The following is a 19,181-nucleotide window of genomic DNA, read 5'->3' as shown; positions in this document are numbered from 1 at the left end:
TCTATCTATCTATCTATCTATCTATCTATCTATCTATCTATCTATCCGTCTATCTGTCTGTCTGTCTATCTATCTATCTAATCTATCTATCTGTCTATCTATCTATCTATCTATCTATCTATCTATCTATCTATCTATCTATCTATCTATCTATCTATCTATCTATCCGTCTGTCTGTCCGTCTGTCTGTCCGTCCGTCCGTCCGTCTATCTGTCTGTCTATCTGTCTATCTATCTATCTATCTATCTATCTATCTATCTATCTATCTATCTATCTATCTGTCTGTCTATCTGTCTATCTATCTATTAAATAACCTATATGTTTGCATCCTGTCTCCTCTTATTAGTAAGGTAGTTCCCAAAGGGCTAGGATTGTGTTTTTGGCCTTTCTCTGTATTCTTAGTTCTTTGCACAGTGTCTGATGCACAGTAAACACTCAATAAATGCACGCTGACTGACTAATTTCAGGTACAGTTGGCCCAGAACAGCAATTTTCTTGTTACACATTAATAAAAAAAACCACTGGGTGTGTTCAACCATTCCTAGATACTACTTTGGGGCTAATGTCCTCTGTCCCTTTAAGGATATATTTGATTTTCCAGCTCAATGAATCTAGATTTACTGAAAGTTGTTTTGGCTGTTTGTTTTCTTTTTTAAAAGAATTTCAAAAAAAAAATCTAGGAGTTCTTGGTGCATACACATGGAGGGCTGCCAGTCCTAAGCTCTTGAAATGAAAAGAAGCCAATAGGAGGCAGATTTATTTCTAAGTACTTCTCAGTTACAACAGGCATTTCTTTCTACCTAGTGAATGGCGGCAACATTATTGAACGTTTGTTCTGGAAAATTCAGCAAAGAGGATTACAGTGAGAACTCTCTTGACATCATCCTGGGTTTGGAGACACTCAGGTTTCTTTGTATGCCTCTGGTCCAGCAAACATGTTAGGAAGCTGGCTGACCTAGCCCCAGTTAAGCACAACTCACTCACTCTTCCCTTGAGCCAGTCCTTGTGCCCTCAGTAAGGAGCTGTATTGGAGAACAGGCATACGCTGGGTACTTGGGGCCTTCCTGTTCTCACTGGAAAATTCGAGTCAGGGCTAGAGGGATGATGATGCTCCATCCTCATGCTTAAGAATCACAATGAACGGGGTAGATTTAAATAGCCTCATACAATTTCCTTTGTTCTCTCCGCCCCCCTTTACTTCTTAAAGGTGTTTTTTTTTTGTTTTTATGGGTAGTGACAGTTTTTGGTTTTTCTGGTTTATCAACGGTTTCCTTTACTGGTGGCATCTATTCCTCCGGCTGGAAGGCCGGCATGATTGGAAGCTGGAAGGAAAAAAAAACCCCACAATTGAATGGCCTGGCCCTAGCTTTAACAGTCATCTCCAACCACAGATTAATACTGTTACTGGATTTGACTAACGGCTCTCTCCATGAGCCCAACTGCTGACACTTGAGAAAGCCCCAGCAAGTGAAGACTGAGAAGGCTGAGCCTCTGGAGTGTTTGGTCCTCAGACTGCCCATTTTCTGGAGGGCCAAGGCTACCATATCCTTGCCCATACACTTCTTAGTCATCCTTGCAACATTTGTATAGGGGTTAGGTCTCTGTTAATCAATGTGGATGGACCCTAGGGACAACCTGCCAACTTCTCTAAATAGGTTCAACCTAGTTCAAAACACTGAGCAATTTTAAATTTTTTTTTTTTTTGGCGAGGCAATCAGGGTTAAGTGACTTGCCAAGGACCACACATCTAGTAAGTGTCAAGTGTCTGAGGCTGGATTTAAACTCCACTGAGCATATATTAAGTACCTACTGTGTGCTAGCACTGTGCTGGGTGTTGAGAATACAAAGATAAAATTGAAATAAGCTCTGTCTGCAAATAGGTGACATTGCATTCTGGGGCTTGAGTCTTTCTGTTGGAGAGTTCCTTAGGTTCTAGAACCAGCACATTTGATCAAACTGCTAGCTGTAGTTAGAACAGCTGAATAATCTTTCCCCAACCCTGCACCCCCACCTGACCTTAAAATTTTGTGTATCTTATTCAAAAACATCAGTCTAAATGGTATGACAAATTATTTTTGTCACTTAGTGCTCTGTGTCCTTGGGCACGACACTGAACCTCTCTGGGTCTCAGTTTCCTCATCTGTAAAATGGGGTGAGACAAAGAGGCTGATCAAGTACTCTTCGGGTCTATGATTCTATGTCCTACACCCCATTAGACTGTAAACTTCTTGAGGGCAGGGGTGAAGTCTTATTTATCTTTTAATTCCCCAGTAGCTAGTACATTGCATGCATCATAGAGCAGGGCTTTCATAAAGGTCTGTTGAAACAATAACAGAGCACATCTTCTATCCACCATCTGCAATAGCTTGAAGGGAGAGAGAATAAAAGTCCTTCAGAATTATGACTTGAAGGTCACTTGGCTCCTGTGGGAAGTTCTGGTTACTAAAACAAGGACTTCCTTTCAGTCTACAATTCAATAAGCAAACCAAACATAACTGTGTCTAGTGAAATAATCATAATGGATATTTCTAATTTTATTTATTTTCTTTACTGAGGCAATCAGGGTTAAGTGACTTGCCCAGGGTCACACAGCTAGTAAGTGTCTGAGGCTGGATTTAAACTCAGGTCCTCCTGACTCCAAGGCCAGAGCTCTATTCACTGTGCCACCTGGCTGCCCCTGACATTTCTAGCTTTAAAAGTCTGTAAAGACCTTTACATACATTATGTCATGCAATCCTCACAACAAACCTGGAGGGTAAAAACTACAGGCATCATTAGGCCCATTTTACAGATGAAGACCTTAAAGTTTATACAGATTAAACGTCATGCCTTTAATATCAAAGATGGGAGTTGAATCCAGGCCTTTCTGATGCCATGGCAGTCACTCTATCCCCTATGCCTGCTGCTTCCCAAGGCCGTGAAACATATAAAAAGGGGAGAAGTTGTAAAGATGCTAATTTTGGCCTAGTATCAGGAAAAGAATTCCCAAATAATTGGAGCTATTTAAATGAGGCTGCCCTGGGAGGAAGTGGGATCCCTCTTATCAGAGGCATTCAAACCAAGGCCAGATGACCAATTGCTAGCTATGTTGTGAATGGGATTCTGTCTTAGGAACGGGTTGAACCAGATGGCCTCTGAAATCCCTTTCAACTCTGAGATTCTATGTGTTTTCCAGCCCTGTTCAGACTTTCCCCATAAGACCTACTAGTATGAAATACCTTCCCTTCACTTATCCAAAGATTCTGTAAGAGAGCTGGCATGTGGAGAATTTTTGGTTGGTAAAAATTCCATATGCCACTCCTTACTTGGTATATTATATTGGTAAAAAGACTGAGCCAACTGCAGGATTCACAGCTTTCTGCATATATGTGTATGAAAGAAAGAAAGAGAGAGAGAGAGAGAGAGAGAGAGAGCAAGAGAGAGAGAGAGAGAGAGAGAGAGAGAGAGAGAGAGAGAGAGAGAGAGAGAGAGTGCACGTGAGCCATCTAAGCTTAGACAATGTTTCAAGTGGCTGAGGGGGAATAGGAGGTGAGTTGAGGTTGTGGCTCTAAGACTGACCAAGTCAGCCCCTCTAAGGGCCCATACCCATGTATGTTGAATGTCTGATGACTGAAAGGGGTACACATGGAAAAAAGAAAAAATGGTTTGGCCCCTCCGGCCATTAAAGTTAGTTTTTGATGAGATTCTCAAAGGTAAGAAAAATAATTTCTTTAAGATATTAATTCAGTTCTCCAAGTTTGTGTTCTATAACATTATGGAGTGTTCTGGTGGGAAAAAAATTGATTTTGGGTGGAAAGGGGATCAATCTGCTTATTTTGGTGGATGAGTTCTGGCTCTGCCTCTTATTAGCTTTGTGACCTTAGCCAAGTCAGTTATCTAACTGAGTTTTAGGGCCCTCGTTTCTAAAATGCAGAGAACTCTCTGGGATCTTCCTTGGTCCCTAAGCATGCTAAGCTCTGTTTCAGGGATCTGTAGCACCTTCTCTTTAATGATCTATTTCCCTTGCATCTGCCTATCAACTTTACTTTTTCTACTGACGTTCCCCCATAACTTTAAATAGTCTAGACTAGGGGTTTTTAACGTATACAAGTGTGCGCGCACGTGTGTGTGTGTGTGTGTGTGTGTGTGTGTGTGTGTGTGTGTGTGTGTTATGGACCACTTCAGCAACCAGGGGAAGCCTGTGGCCCACTTATCCAAAATAATTGAAGGAAACATTAAGTTTCAGTTAGAGGTTAATAAAAATAAAGATGCTATTGTTTTTCCTGGCCAAGTTCACAGACTCCCTGAAATCTATACATAGGTCCCTTGTGAGTCTGCGGACCTCAGTTTAAGAACCTCTGCCCTAGACTTTAAGAATGTCTATTTCAGGATTTATTTCTAAGGGGAAAGGAGGAATACAAATTTAGATACACAGAATAACATAATCAGAAGTACATATTAAAGAAATCTTCCACGTCCCATATAAGCCGACTTCCTTAAGGTATAGCTGGTCTAACACTGCAGCTGTCATCTCTAAGCCTGCAGTATCAGCACCTTTGTGGTCCCAAGACAAGAGAACCATCTCCCTCCCCAGAATATCAGGTGACTTTTGGATCCGATCAACTGGCCGAGCCCATAGGCTCATCCTATCCACCCATGCTCACTGTGCCAATCCAAAAGCTTCCTGGACATGGAGATGCAAGAGCAAATCCAGCTTTTTGTCAGATACAACCGCCCTCATCTGACAGATGTGGAACCAGATCTACAAATACAACAATTTACACCAAGTCAAAGAAAGGGCAAGTAGGCAAGCTGAGATTTGAAGTCAAGTCCTCTGACTCATAGTTCTTACTCTTTGTACCGGACCCTTCCGCTTCTCAGTGTGAGAAAGCCGGAGTTCCTCACACATGACTTGTTCTACCTTGAGAGCTTGAGATACAAACATTAAAAGCCATCTTACTGGGGGACACATACATTTTAACCATATTAACATTGACAAAGAACACGTCTATTTAACTCTGTAATTTAAAAAAATAACACATATCTGGGTGTACTTCTGTTCTTTTGTCTGCCGGTGGCACTCAATTCCAGTTCAACCCTTAGCTGTTGCTGATATAGTATTGTGTTGGCCAACATGGGCCTCCGGATTGGGAGGTTGGTTGCTGGGTCAGATGTGCGGCCTGGCTCTGATCAGCCTTGATTCAAGGCCAAAAGGGACCAGCCGTAATACTGAACCATCTCTGTAACAGGCTGACCACCTGTCTGCCAGGGAAGATAAATCTGATTTCATGAGGTTTGACTTGGAAATCAGACCATACACAGCTTTTCCTCTTCTCTCCCTCCTCCCCATCCAAATGTACATGGATGTCAGAGAGAAGAAGAAGACATGGCTCATAAGTTTGGATATAAAAACGAATTTCATGGAGAGCAAGAATTCTAGCCCCCTCCCTCTGATGCTATGGCCAATACATCCAGTCTGTATCTTGTTTGCATATGTACATTTGCAAATGTTGTCTCCCCCTTTAGACTGTGAGTACCTTGAGGGCAGGAAGGGTTTTTGTCTTTTTTTTGTATCCCCAGCATTTAGCATGACACATAGGAGACCAATAAATGTTTCTGCTGACTTGACAAGAAGCTCATGAGATCACAGAACTCCCTTTAATGCTTTGAACAGTGTCTAGGTTCAAGTCACGTAGAGGAAATTTTAAAAAAGAAAGAAGGAAAAGCATCAAGGCATAAACTGCATGATAGGTTTACTTTTGTGAGGCCAGAAGGAAAACAAAAAGGAAAATGATTGTGTTCAATACCATTATTTGTCAAGATTGTAGACTCATTTTTAACTCTGAAGACAATTTTTGTTAATGGAGACTCAGAGACCCAGAATTCAGTAACATCTTACTAACTATAGTCAATACAGCACAAGCTGCCTCCTAATGGATCCTCTGTGGTGAAATAGTAGTCAGCCATACTGTTAACAAGGAGACTATTGGGCATCAGAACACAAATACTCCTGCCAGATTTCCAATGCCTGATTTTCAAAATGTCAGACTGAGGATTTCAAACTGACTGACTTTTCCAGTGATAAGAGAAGGCTTGGTTGTACCAGCTTTAACGAAAACCTCATTTCCACCCTACAATCTGTCATTTTGGAATTCTGTTGCAAGTAGGTACATTCCCCAAAGTTTCTAAGTGGTATGGTCAGAAAAGGTTTCACTTTTAGCTAAACTGGCTGTATTGTACTTTTTGATTCTGAATAAAGTTTATGGAAAAATAAAGTGAAGTACACAGAATGGTATTTCTTTGATCCCTAGCTGAACAACACAAGACTGGTAGGTATATCTCTAAGGAAAAATAATCAATAAAAAGACAAATTTTAAACCCCAGAAGACAAGGCTAAATAGGCAATAGCTTAGCATTGTATTGTTGTACAGACACAGTTCTAGGTAGTTCACCTTTTCATTTGGCCATCAAACCAAGCAGCTCAATACAGTCATGAACTTCAATATATTTTTTAGGATAAGGTAGATGGCCAAAATGGTACCCCATTCACCACAATTTATTCAATAAAAGCTACACTTAAGTAGTAATTGTTTTCATTCCTGAGAGAAACCTCCCCACCCAATCCCCTCTTTCTTTTTTTTGGTTTAGCTAAAAACTTGGCCTTATTAGACACCAGCTTCCCAAGCCACTGTGAGAAGGCCAGATGGGAAGCAGATTTGAAGACCTCCTTAAGTGAGAAATAATGAAGAATGAGTATCAGACAGACACAGACCACCCTTACTGCAGTGGACCACATGGAGTTATCAACAGATTGTAGATGGTTTGTAAGAGTGCTCACTACACCCTAAAATTTTAGCACAGAAGCAAGGAAGGAATTTATCTCCCTTGTGGTAATCTCCTTTCTCAGCTTTTCCTAGAGCAGACCACCTGGATAATATGGCAACTAAGACATGTACTAAAGAAAGTATCATCAATCCACATTAACAACAGTTCCATTTATCATCCAGTATATTCCTTGTCCTGTTTCATCAATTTACCGTAAGGTGTGTATGTGTGTGTGTGTGCGTGTGTGTGTACACACACACATATATATTTATACATGTATATATATGATATATGCATACATAAAGCAAACTTTCATCACATTCTTGCAAAAGGATCAACAGAGTTAAAACAGCTGAGCTACATGGAACTCCAGACTTCAAGGACAGCCACATATCTAAAGATGTCCATCTCAAGTATTTACATTGGAGAGGATTTCAGGACTGTCAGCCCTGTTGCAAGCAACTTCTACTGAGTTCCAGGAAGGGAGGCAGAGCAATGTGCTACTGGCTGAGATAGTTATTATTATTACTATTTAAAAACACACACTCTTTAACGTATATAATGCTCCTGTATTCCTTGGAAATGTTTTAGAATAAAAAATGATTAAGTCTTTTGCCCATGTCAGAGAATCTTAACCTGATTCAAGGTTCAGAAAGAAGCTGAACTGAGATTTAATAGGCTTGTTTCTCTTCCCATATGGAGGACTCGGCTGCCTGGTACAAGGTCTCAAGGAGTTAGCTAATCCAGTGAATGTAAATGGGAGGCAAAATTTGAGACAGGAATGTTTTTAGAAATAAATCTGTCTGGAATATATACATGGATATATATGTACACACACACATTAATAACATATACATTAATATGTGTCTTTGAGATACACAATGTGTAAGTATAAAAGCTTTTGTGTTTTTATTCTTTCCTCTAACCCTATGTTCTGGGGAATAGCATAGAAATAAACATAAATTAATGTCCAGTCCAAGTATTTATGTTTATAAAAGAATCGATCTTTCTATCACCTCTAAGTCTAGCCTGAAGTAATATTTGGAACATTACCATAATTATTTTAAATGGACAAAATGAGGTTGATACTTTCCTGTCCTGACCATACTGATAAAAGAAAAAAGAAACCCACGTAGAATTTCATAGCTGAGAGGAGGCAACCCAAGCTTAACAACTTAAAAAAAAAAAGCTGAATTTATACCCATTCCTCCCCTTACATCTTAATTTAGCAATCAGCAAGGGAGACATAGGGGAGGACTATGGAAGTATCTGAGTCTCTCTGTCTCTTCCTGAGCAACTTTCATTAATTACAAAAATCACTGGAACCAACATCTCCTAAAACTTTTCCCTTCCTTCAGGAATTCCTCCAGTTCCTGGAAAAGACACATAGATCAGAAGGCCACAGAGAGGATGAAGCTTTATGGCTGCATATGTGTTTCTGAAACAAGGCCAGGAGCCGGGTGATGAACTCCAACTGTTTACATTCAGGATTTCCTTTCCTTTTAAGGGTCAGATTTGTGGTTTGTGCTCCATTGGTTCCTGGGAAAGAAGGGCTAGCCAGTGGCTACACCCCCCCTCATTGCTGGGAAAGTTAAAAGCTCTGCATCCTTAGTCCAAGTGAAGTCGGAAGAAGATTTAAGAAGGAAGACAATGAGACTTAATTGGCCTGGAAGACAAACAACAATGACTACCTCTCCCCATCCTAACTAATGATGACTATTTAGCTATTCTTTCTTACTAGGAAATAACAAAATAGGACTAAGAAGCTTTAACCAGCAACACTATCTATCTCAAAAGAGAAAAAAGAGGGGTGGGGTGGGGCAGAGGGACAGGGTGATATTAGGTAGGGCTATAAAAAGTAAATATGAAAAAAAAGTAAATACAGTAATGATTAGTTGCTGTTTACTTGTCTTGTGATTATGTTTCTGAGGATGAAGGAGTCACTCTCTTCAGACTTGTAAGCATATCATGAAATTATGAATAATTAGTTTTAAATGGAAGAGAACAAAAAAGAAAAGAAAAAATAAGTGGCAAGTGGCACTCACTCCCCAAACCCATTAAGGAGAAGGACTGGGTCTGTGCTTTCACTGCTATAAGGAATTCTCAGGTTCCCTATGTGGGTCTGCATCTTCTCTTACAGTCTTAAGAAGGCTGTCTATTGCACCATCAAGTGACTTGCCCAAAGCGCAGAACCGTCATGCCAGAGGTGAGGCTCTGCTACATCACCCTACCTCTCTAATCTCATTAATTCCACATTAATAAGACTAAGAAGGGTAGGCAGGTGGCGGAGTGGATACAACATCGACCCTGGAGTTGGGAAGACTCCTCTTCCTGAGTTCAAATCTGGCCTCAGACACGTCTTAGCTGTGTGACCCAGGGCAAGTCACTTCACCCTGTCTGCCTCAGTTTTCCTCATCTGTAAAATGAGGTGGAGAAGGAAATAGCCAACTATTCTAGTATCTGTGCCGAGAAAACTCCAAGTGGGGTCACAGAGAGCCAGACACGACTGAAATGAGTGAACAACAATAATAAGACTGAGTATGTTCTTCATATTTATATTAAGGGAAGATTTATGTTTGGGCAAAAACATCCATTAAATTAGCATTTCTCAAGAGATTAAAATGGTTTTTATAAAATAAAGACATTTAGTTTCTGATATGGTGTGTATATGTATATACATATGTATATAGATAGATAGATAGACAGACAGACATAAACAAAAGCTCTTTGGGTTTCTCAATAATTGGTCCAGAGACCAAAAAGGATGTTTGCTTCCTTGGATATAGCTAAATCAAGGAAAATCATCATCATAATAATTATAACAACAACAGATAATTTACATAGTACTATACAAAAAACCCTACAACCACCTTACAAAGTCAGTTTAATAGGTATTTTTATTTTTATGTTATGGATAACTAAACTGAGATTTAGATAACTCAAATGACTTGCCCACAGTCACAGCTGTAAGTTTCAAAGGTAGGATTCAAAACCAGCTCTCTCCAGATTCAAAACCTGGCTTGTTCTCTCCTACAACAAGTGGGTGGATAGTCACAGAAACAGTAATACCGGAGTTTAAATTCTGCCTGGAGGCAAGTCACTTAATCTCTTCCAGCCTCAGTTTCCTTATCTATAAAATCAGATAACATATATAAAGTATCGTGCAAATTTAAAGTGCTCTAGGGGGCAGCTAGGTGGCTCAGTGGATAGAGCACCTGCCCTGGATTCAGGAGGACCTGAATTCAAATGTGGACTTAGATACATAACACTTACTAGCTGTGTGACCCTGGGCAAGTCACTTAACCCCATTGCCTAGCAAAAAACAAAACAAAACAAAACAAGTGCTCTATAAGCCTAGCTATTGTTATTAATGTCATACAAATGCTCCCTATAAATCTAGATACTGTTATTATTTCACCAAAGCGTTCCTTTAGAGTTCTGTCCAGATGGCTTGTAAATCCCATGGTAGACAAAATAGCAGGGGAAATTTAGGAAGAAAAAGAACATGCACTCTCATTGCCCAGATTTCCCTGGAATCAGTTCTAAGAAGACATGCTCAATCTTTCAGCCTGGGGCCTACCCCTGGATGTCTCAGTATCAAATGAGGAAGTCTTCATCTCTTTCAAGAGGACCTGATGCCATGACGTCACTGAAAACTCTTGTGAAATGTGGGGCAACCCTAGCATGGACTAACCTATGGGAAAGACCGGCAGAAGGGCCCCGAGAGATTTCTTTCAGACGCTTACACACAGGCTCCTCCAATACGGCTGTCCTATCAACTCCCAGGTAGCCAGTGTGGAATTCACAGGAAGTGAGAAGGACAAGTCCCAAGAGACCAACAGCTGAAACAGGTCTATGACCGTGACAGCTCAGCTGATTCACTCCTACAATGGTTTTAATTTTCATCTTCTTCTTCCTGATGGCATTTGGCACTTGCTAGGGAGGGACCAGTCTTGCTAGCAACCTAGCATTTCTTAGAAATGCTATCTGTTCACCACAATCTCTATATTCACAGAATGAGTAACAAGCTTCACTTTTTAAAAGTATAGTTTTGTTTTGTTTTGATTCTGTTGTCACTTGGAAAACCCCATTACTGTCATGCCACTGGTTCTTGGTTCTGGTCAGGATTACTAGGTTTGAGTCTCACAGTATCACCCTGGAGAAACCTTTGTGTTTGTTCATTTATTTTTACTACAATTTTAATTAGTAGAATTCTGAAATCCTTCTTTGGAAAAAAAAAAGATATACCATCAATTCATCATCAAAGCTAACAAAGGTGTTTATTTTTTCCTCATTTCTTATTTGTTCAACTTAATAATAATAAATAAATAATATCCTCATTTATATAGGGCTCTAAGATTTTCCAAAGCACTTCCTTTACAACAACTCTGTTACATAGGAAGTGTAATTATCATTATTGTTATTATTATTCCCATTTTACAGATGAGGAAACTGAATCTTTGAGAATCTAAGGTCAGATTTCTAGTTAAGCATCATATCTCAATTGGAACCCAGATAGCTAGGCTTTAAGGCTCTATGATCCATCCATTAGGTGATGATGTCTCAAAAAATAAAAAAAAAGGCAAAACATATCTGCAAACAGTGTTTTTATTTTAAGAGATAACATTATTAAAATGTGGAAAAAAGGTGAATCAGCTATCAAATATGAGCAAAATGGGAGCAACCAGTCAATGAATATGAATTTTAGAAGTGTCTATCATGTGCTTGGCATTGTTCTAGGCACTGAGGATATGAAAAAATGAAACAATCCCTACTTAGAAACAGACTAATGTAGACAGGGTCCTGTTGGGGCCCTTGTACTCCAAGAATATCTATCAATCCTCTTTTTCTTTCTGGTGAGCAAATATTTCTCTTCCTATATGGGTCCTGTGTTATTTAAATATGGTATGGGTTTTTGTTAGGATGCTTTTCCAATATGTTAGGATTCATTTTACAGTTGTTAAAAAGACATATTAAGACTGGTACTATATAGACTTTTTTTTTTAAAGGCAATTGGGGTTAAATGACTTGCCCATGGTCACACAGCTGGTAAGTGTCAAGTGTTTGGTCTGAGGCCACATTTGAACTCAGGTCCTCCTGACTTCAAGGCTGGTGCTCTATCCACTGCACCATCTAGTGCCCTACTATATAGATTTTAATTGTTTTTAATGTATTCTTCCCATTAAGCATCAATTTCGGGATGCTAGTGAGTCTCAATGCATTCAGCCAGAGCCTTTTTCTCCTTGATACCTTTATGGTCAGTGTGTATGTTTTGTGGAGGAGATCAAAGTATTTGTAGGTATCACCATAGTACATTTGTTCAACATGACCTCCAGATTCAATATCAAAGACTTTACTTTCTATCTTTTCTTGGTGTATGTTAAGAATTTTACAGTGATAAAGTCTAAATGACATTTTGGTATTAATGGAGAAGATTCCATGAGATGAAGGATTATTATTATTATTAATTCTTTATTACACTGTACTACCATTTAAGAAGATGGACTGGTGTTGGGGGTCACTGGGGCTACTGGACAGAAAGCTGCCAACAGGTGGAGGTACCCTTTGTCTTTATCCCTTTCTTTTTTTGACCCAAGCTGTCCAGACCCTCGGGATTGGTCAGGCAATGGAGCCGCTTTCCCTTTCTCTTCCCTTCTAATGCTCCTTTCTCTTTCCTCTCCTTCTGGATGGACACTGATCCCTATCTTATCCATTTGGTGGGAATCCAGAATTCTCTCAGGCCTATCCCCACTTTCCAAGGGTGGTGGGTCAGTACCCTCAAATGCGGCATCCCCCTTGCAGAATGTTCGTGGTTGTTGCTATCATTTCGATGAGCCAGGAGTCACCAACTACAATCCTTTTGCTAAGATCACTGGACCTTACTACCTGTCCTAATGATGTATCACATGGTCATCTGGGCCTTACCACCTGTTCTGCCAAGTGGGTGGCAGGCAGGGCATATCCTAGGGCAGTAACATTGGGAACAGAAAGAGGAGATGAATGTGAGAGACTCTTTGGCAGAAGAATGAGCAGAATTTGGACATTTATCTATCGATCAATCAGTATTAATTTCTTAAGTGCCCATGTGTCAGACACTGTGCTAGATGCTAACAAGGAAAATATAAAAGTGAGACAATTCTTACCTCCAAAGAGTCTGACATCAATTAGAGGGGATATTAAGAAGAGCAAAGAGTTCCTAACAGAAAGAGTGACGTCTGAAGGAGGAGCAGGTTACATGTAAGAGATGTTCTTCTGGCACTTGGAAAGAGGATTCTACAGGCTGGGAGAGAAGGCAAAGGCTGCCGATACAGATTTGGGAGCTGCTGTCTGCACAGAGGTGGCAGCTGAAGCCATGGGACGGAATGAAACTGCCAGAGTGAAGAGGACCAAAGACATACTTTTATGTGATGGGAGTTTTAGGAATGGACTTGTAATTCCTACAAATGTCTCTCAAGTCAACACTAAGTCACAGTTCATAACCTTGGAGATCAAAGACTCTTAGAGGTCATTTAGCACAGACCCTTCATTTTACAGTGAGGAAGATGAAGGTCCAAGGTGAGGTGACTTACCCAAGGTCATCACCAAGATGGTAAGAACAATATATACAACAGCAGTGATAATGCTTGAGAAACAATGTTTAAAAACAGTCAAACTACGATAAACCATAATGAGTTAAACAGGTCCTGGGGGACTGATAAAGAAACATATCTTCTCTTCCCATAAAATGATGGGGATTATGGGAATATAGGATATATACTGTTGGCTTCCACTGTTCTGTCAGTTGGCTTTATTTAAATGGTTTTACTGATTTTGTCAATATAAAAAAAAGAGGCTCAAGGGAGAAGGGACTCAGGAGAAATAAGTGTAGTATAAAATCAAAAAGTAGCAATAAAAAAATTGGGGAGGAGGTGGTGATTGTGCTTGAGAAGAGGGAGGGACATAACCACAGGCCTATGCCATTGGGATGGCTTTGATATCACATAGTACTGCCTTCAGTGAACAGCTTTTCTCTATGTAACCAAAAATACAGAGTATTTGTAATAAAGGAGCCAGGTATTAAAGGTGGATGGTACTGAGAATGATGCCGCCTGCAGAGAAACAATGGCCCCACTGTCTTTTCTTCCTCTAGCTCTGAAGCTGTTTCTGCCCAAAATGCCCTTGGGAATCTGACTCGATCCCACAGGTCTCTCTTCTGATTTTAAAATTGGTTCTTCCTCCATTCTGCATGTGATAGAGAGCCAGTTTTTTCTTACCTCCCATCTCCAGTTCCCTTCCCTCTAGCCTTCTCTTTTCCCACAAATTACATCAGAACCGTACTGCCTTTGGCCCCGGGCCATTATTGAGATTACCATGGGTAAAGACTGGAGGCTTCCCTGGATCTTTAAAATAAGTTACAAAGATAAAAAACCAGGACCAAGGGAGAATGAGTGTTCTAGATGGAATAGGACACGCTTGAAAGCTTCCTCTGGGCTGGTGGGACCTGAAGAAGCTTTTGGTCTCACTTCTGAAGTGGCCAGCACAAACACACTCCTAGAGCTATCTATGTAGGTGGCACACGTTCGATGACTTCCATTTTCAGCTATTGTCCTGAAGTGGATATTTCTGGCATGGTTCCATTAATATGGACCAGGATGAAAGGTGGTGAGTGTTGAAGACCCTCCAGCTCAGAGGCACTTGAAATGCCAAGCAATATGATGGAAAGTAATGGATTTTGAGGTGGAGGTCCTGGGTTCGAAACCCAACTCTGATACCAACTCTTAGTATGACTGACTTTGGGCAAGTAACTTTACTACTCTAGGGCTCTGTGAGAAGTTGGACTAGATGATCCTAGGGGCTGGGCCTAGAGTTGGAAAGACCTTAATCCAGCACTTCCTAGCTGTGTGATCCTGGTCAAGTCACTTCTCTTTGCCTCAGTTTCCTTAATAGTAAAATGAGGATAACAGTGCCTTCCTCCTGGGGTGGTTGTAAGGATAAGATGAGGTGATACTTGTAAAGTGCTTAGCATGGTGTCTGGTACATAGTAGGTGCTTAATAAATCAATCCTTTCTTCCTCCCTTTCTTCTCTCCTCTTCCTTCCTTTATTTCTCTCTCCCTCCCTCCTCTGAAGTGTCTTCCAGTTCTAAATATATAAGCCTATGATCCTATAATAGTGCTTTACGTATATAAATATATATATATATGTATATATATATATATATAGAACATAAATATATATCTATATAGTGTTTTAGGGTTTGCAAAATGCTTTACAAATATTGTATCCTTTTGCCCCTGCCATAACCCAAGGAAGGAGGTGCTACTATTAACAGTGAGGAAACTCAGGCTCAAAGAAGTTAAAAGTGACTTGTCCACGGTCTCAGGCTGGATTTGAACTAAGGTCTCCCTGACTCTAGGGCTACTGCTCTATCCACTGTGCTCCCTAACTGCCTTTATGGCTGTAGATTCAGATTTAGGCTAAAAGAGTCTGATAAATTACTAGTCACAGTCCTGGGCTCTCTATTATCAGCTTAACATGTTTCTGTGCTTACTACAGAACCTGGCATACAGAAGGTGCTTAATAAATGATTATGGGCTGAATGATTTTGCTACTCACACGGGTTCTAGCCCATCATCCATTCTTCTCTACTGCATATTCGAATGGGTCAGATCCACACTGTCACCCACCCAAAATCCTAGGGATCACTGGATTACCTTAGTTTTGACATAATATCAATGGGCTTGCAAAGACAAAATTTGGCTTATATACTCTGCCTGAGTCTGTGACCCTTTCTCCCTTCCTAGACATCTCTACTTTCTCTTATGGCCACCATATCACAAGAAAAAGAACGTCTAAGCATTGGCCCATGGCAAACACTTTCCTAATTGGCGTTTTTTTTTTTTAATATGGAATAAAAGCAAAATTAGAATAGAAAGACAGAATATATTCAACAGAGCTGAGGAAAGACTTTTTTTTTTAAACCACAGGCACATTCAAAACACTGTGCTTCCTCTGACTCATTTTGAAAATGATGTCCTCTCTGTGTTACTACATAGCAAAAGCTTCGGGCCTTCTCATTAACATATATGACATCACCAGAATGAATTCCAACATGTGGCACTTTATGACATTAAAATCATGTGTCACTCTTAAACTTCTATTACCTGCCCCCTTGGCCTCGCCATAACCTACATACCTGTCCTACTCCCATGATCTAGAACAATCGAATTTCTCTTTTGGGTCACGACTTCCTATCTATCCTTCTGCCTCTCCCTCTGCTTCACTCCCCCTTAAACTTTTTCTTTATCCTCACTGTGACTTCTGGTCATCTAACCCTAATTGTTCATTATCTTTGATCTGGGTTCATTTTCTTTTTGTAACTGTTAAATGCCAAAGTGAGGAATTTGTAGTCTTGACCTTTTAGTTAATTAACTATACATTGTCCTTTTACTCTCGAATCTTTTGACCCTTTGTTCTATCACCACTCATGCCCTGCAAAATGATAAGCCTGGGTTACCCCCACCATCAATGCCTTCTACTCATATCTTGCTAAAAGCAAATGGAAAAGCCATGCAACTGTGCTAACCAGACCCACTACAAATTTCTGCGCTCAAATTTCAGATGAATTCCTAGTGTTACACAACAACCCTTTTATTCTTCCCTGATTGATTCTCTCCTACACTCTTCACAATATCTGTCCCAATCTTTTCTTTAAGGATCTTATTTCCACCTTTCCCTCTTCTCTGTTGCTACTGAGAGAACAGAAGCCATCCACTGTGTACTTCCTCTTCTCCCCTATCCTATATGCCCAAATCCTTCTTCATTACTCCTACCACTATTCTTTCCTGCTTTATTCTAGACTGAGAGGGAGGGGTGGCTTTTCTTCTCGTCAAGGGTAATCCCTTTCCTTGTGCTTTTGATCTCACCATTTCCCATCTCCTTCAGAAGCACGCACCTTTGATCTTTCTCTTTGCCCCTTCTCTCTTCAATTTATCCTTACTGACGGTCTCTTTCCCTGCTGCTTTATAAACATGTCCAGGTCTCCCTCTGCAGTGGCTGAAAAGGATCTTTAAAAATCCTTTAGCCAAGTGTGCCACCTCCTCCTTATCCTTTTATACCTCTCCTCCATTTCATAGCCAAAACTCCTAAAAACAGCCATCTACATTCATCTGCAATTCTTCATCTCCCTCTTACTTCTAAATCTCTTACAATTTAGCATGACACTAAAACTCAAATGGATTTAATCTTTTTTTTAAAAAAATTATTTTACTCCTTTGGTTTTTACTTCATATCCACTACTCCTTCCTTCCTTCTACTCCCTTCTCTCCTAATGTTTATTTGTGAATATATTTTCCCTTTATCCCTTACCCAGGAAATCATCTCTCGGGATCAAAGATTAAAAAAAAGCAAAAATAAAAAGCAGTTCAGAACAAAATTAACCAACATATTAACCATGTAGAGAAAAGCATATGCAATTAAAAAAACAAAGAAGAGAAAAAAAAGAGGGTCACTGAAGCATCTTTTTTTTTTAATGCAGAGAACGAAGAAAGACCTGAAAGAGGCAAAGACAACTTTGAAAAGCTGCTACATGAACTTATTATATACTTAAAAAAGAAAAACAAATTGTATTTAATAGTGATACTCTTATTCTGTTCTACTATAGATGTGGACATGCACATTTTTTTGGTGCTTAAGTTCAGGAAAAAAGTAAAAATAAAAAAATTTTAAAAAATTTTGAAAAGAGAGTCTATGTATGCCATACTACAGATCCCAGGTTTCCCACCTCTGCAATGAAGGGAGGGAGATACATTTTCTCTACTCTTCTCCAGGACCAAACTTGGTCATCATAATTGCATTGTATTGAATTTTGTTTTTGGTTATGTTCATTTACGTTACTGTAGTCGTTATGTCTATTTTTTCCTGGTTCTGTTTATGTCACTACTCAACAGTTCATGTAAGCGCTTCTCTGAATTTTCCCTATTTCTTACAGCATAGCAATATCATTACACTCACACATTAGTAAGTCATTCCCCAACCAATGTTATCTTAATTATTCAACATGGTGACCTTGTCTCAGTCCTCATGCTTACCTCCCTGCGGTTGGGGACACTGCTGATCACTCCCTCCTGAATATTCTCTCTTCCATCAGCTTTTGTGACATTGGTATGCTCTCTCTCTGCCTCCTCTCATCACCTCTATCACCTTTCATATGGATGACAGCAACAGCCTTCAAATTGATCTCCCTGCCTCTAAATCCTCCCATCTACATTTTAACTTTCACATAACTGCTAAAATATCTCCCTTAAAAATGAGTCTGACCATGTGTCTTTCTTACTCAACTTCTATAGCTCCTTTTTGCTTCTCAGATAAAATACAATGCAGCTTGGTGTTTAAAATACTTTACAATCTGGCCTTTAGCCTACCTTCCTACACTTAGTTCACATCACTCCCCAAATGTGCCTATTTGTGGGACTTGCTCTCCAATCCCTCGCTGCCCTGACTTTGAACAAACTGTTGACCCCCCTCCTCCTACCGTCATCCCTGGTGGGCATGCCTTCTCTACCTCTTCTCCTCAGAATCCTTATCTTTCTTCAAGTGTGACCTCCATGGGAAGTTATTCCTGACCTGCCTCCTCAAACCATCTTGCATTTATTTATCTGTTTACATACTGTATCCCCAGTGGAATATAAGCTCCTTAAAGACACCAATATTTTCTTTTTGGTTTGTTTTTGTAACCCCAGAGCCAAGCATGTGTTCCTTTCACACAGTAATTACTTAATACATGTTTGGTGAATAGAAAAAAGGCCTCAGTGCCTAATAAGGAAAGATTACAAACTGGTCACATATCATATGAAGATTGGCTGGAGGACCTGGATGTGCTCAGTTGGGAGAAAAGAAGACTTAGGGGAGGTATGGCAGCTGTCTTAAACACCATGAGGAAGGGGGATCTCAGTTGCTCTGTTTGGCCCCAAAGGGTAGAAGTTGAACATTACCCAATTTTTACTTCCTCATAATCAGAGCTGCATAAAAGTAGAATGATTCACCTCAATCCCAGGTGGTGGGCTTCCCCTGGATGGAAATCTTTAGGAAGAGTCTGGACAATTGCTTGCTAAGGATGCTATACTGGGGATTCCTTTCATTTATGGGCTGGACTAGACAGCTGATTAGATCCCTCCCAATTCTCAAATTCTGTGACTCTGACGACAGTTGCCAGAGTAGGTGGAATGGGACACTCAATTACATCTTGGAGACAGAAACAAGTTAATAATCTTAAGTTCACCAATGCAGAGCTGGAAGGGACTTCTAAGGCCATATAGTTCAACCTTATTATTTTACAGATGACGAACCTAAGGCTTAGGGAGGAAGAGTCCCTTTCCAGAATGGAAACACCAGTCTGCTT

The 19,181-nt window shown here is 40.1% G+C and overlaps 1 protein-coding gene across 3 annotated transcripts in view; it reads right to left on the bottom strand.

Annotated features, from left to right (window-relative positions):
* CDK6 (cyclin dependent kinase 6) overlaps positions 1 to 19,181 on the bottom strand; it is a 269,773-nt gene that overhangs the window by 59,603 nt on the left and 190,989 nt on the right. The window lies entirely within an intron of this gene.

Source organism: Phascolarctos cinereus, unplaced genomic scaffold (genome assembly GCF_003287225.1).
Source record: "Phascolarctos cinereus isolate Bilbo 61053 unplaced genomic scaffold, phaCin_HiC Scaffold_1;HRSCAF=81, whole genome shotgun sequence".
Classification (NCBI taxonomy): domain Eukaryota; kingdom Metazoa; phylum Chordata; class Mammalia; order Diprotodontia; family Phascolarctidae; genus Phascolarctos; species Phascolarctos cinereus.
The sequence above is the reverse complement of the archived record's forward strand: the minus strand, read 5'-3'. Positions and strand labels throughout refer to the sequence as shown.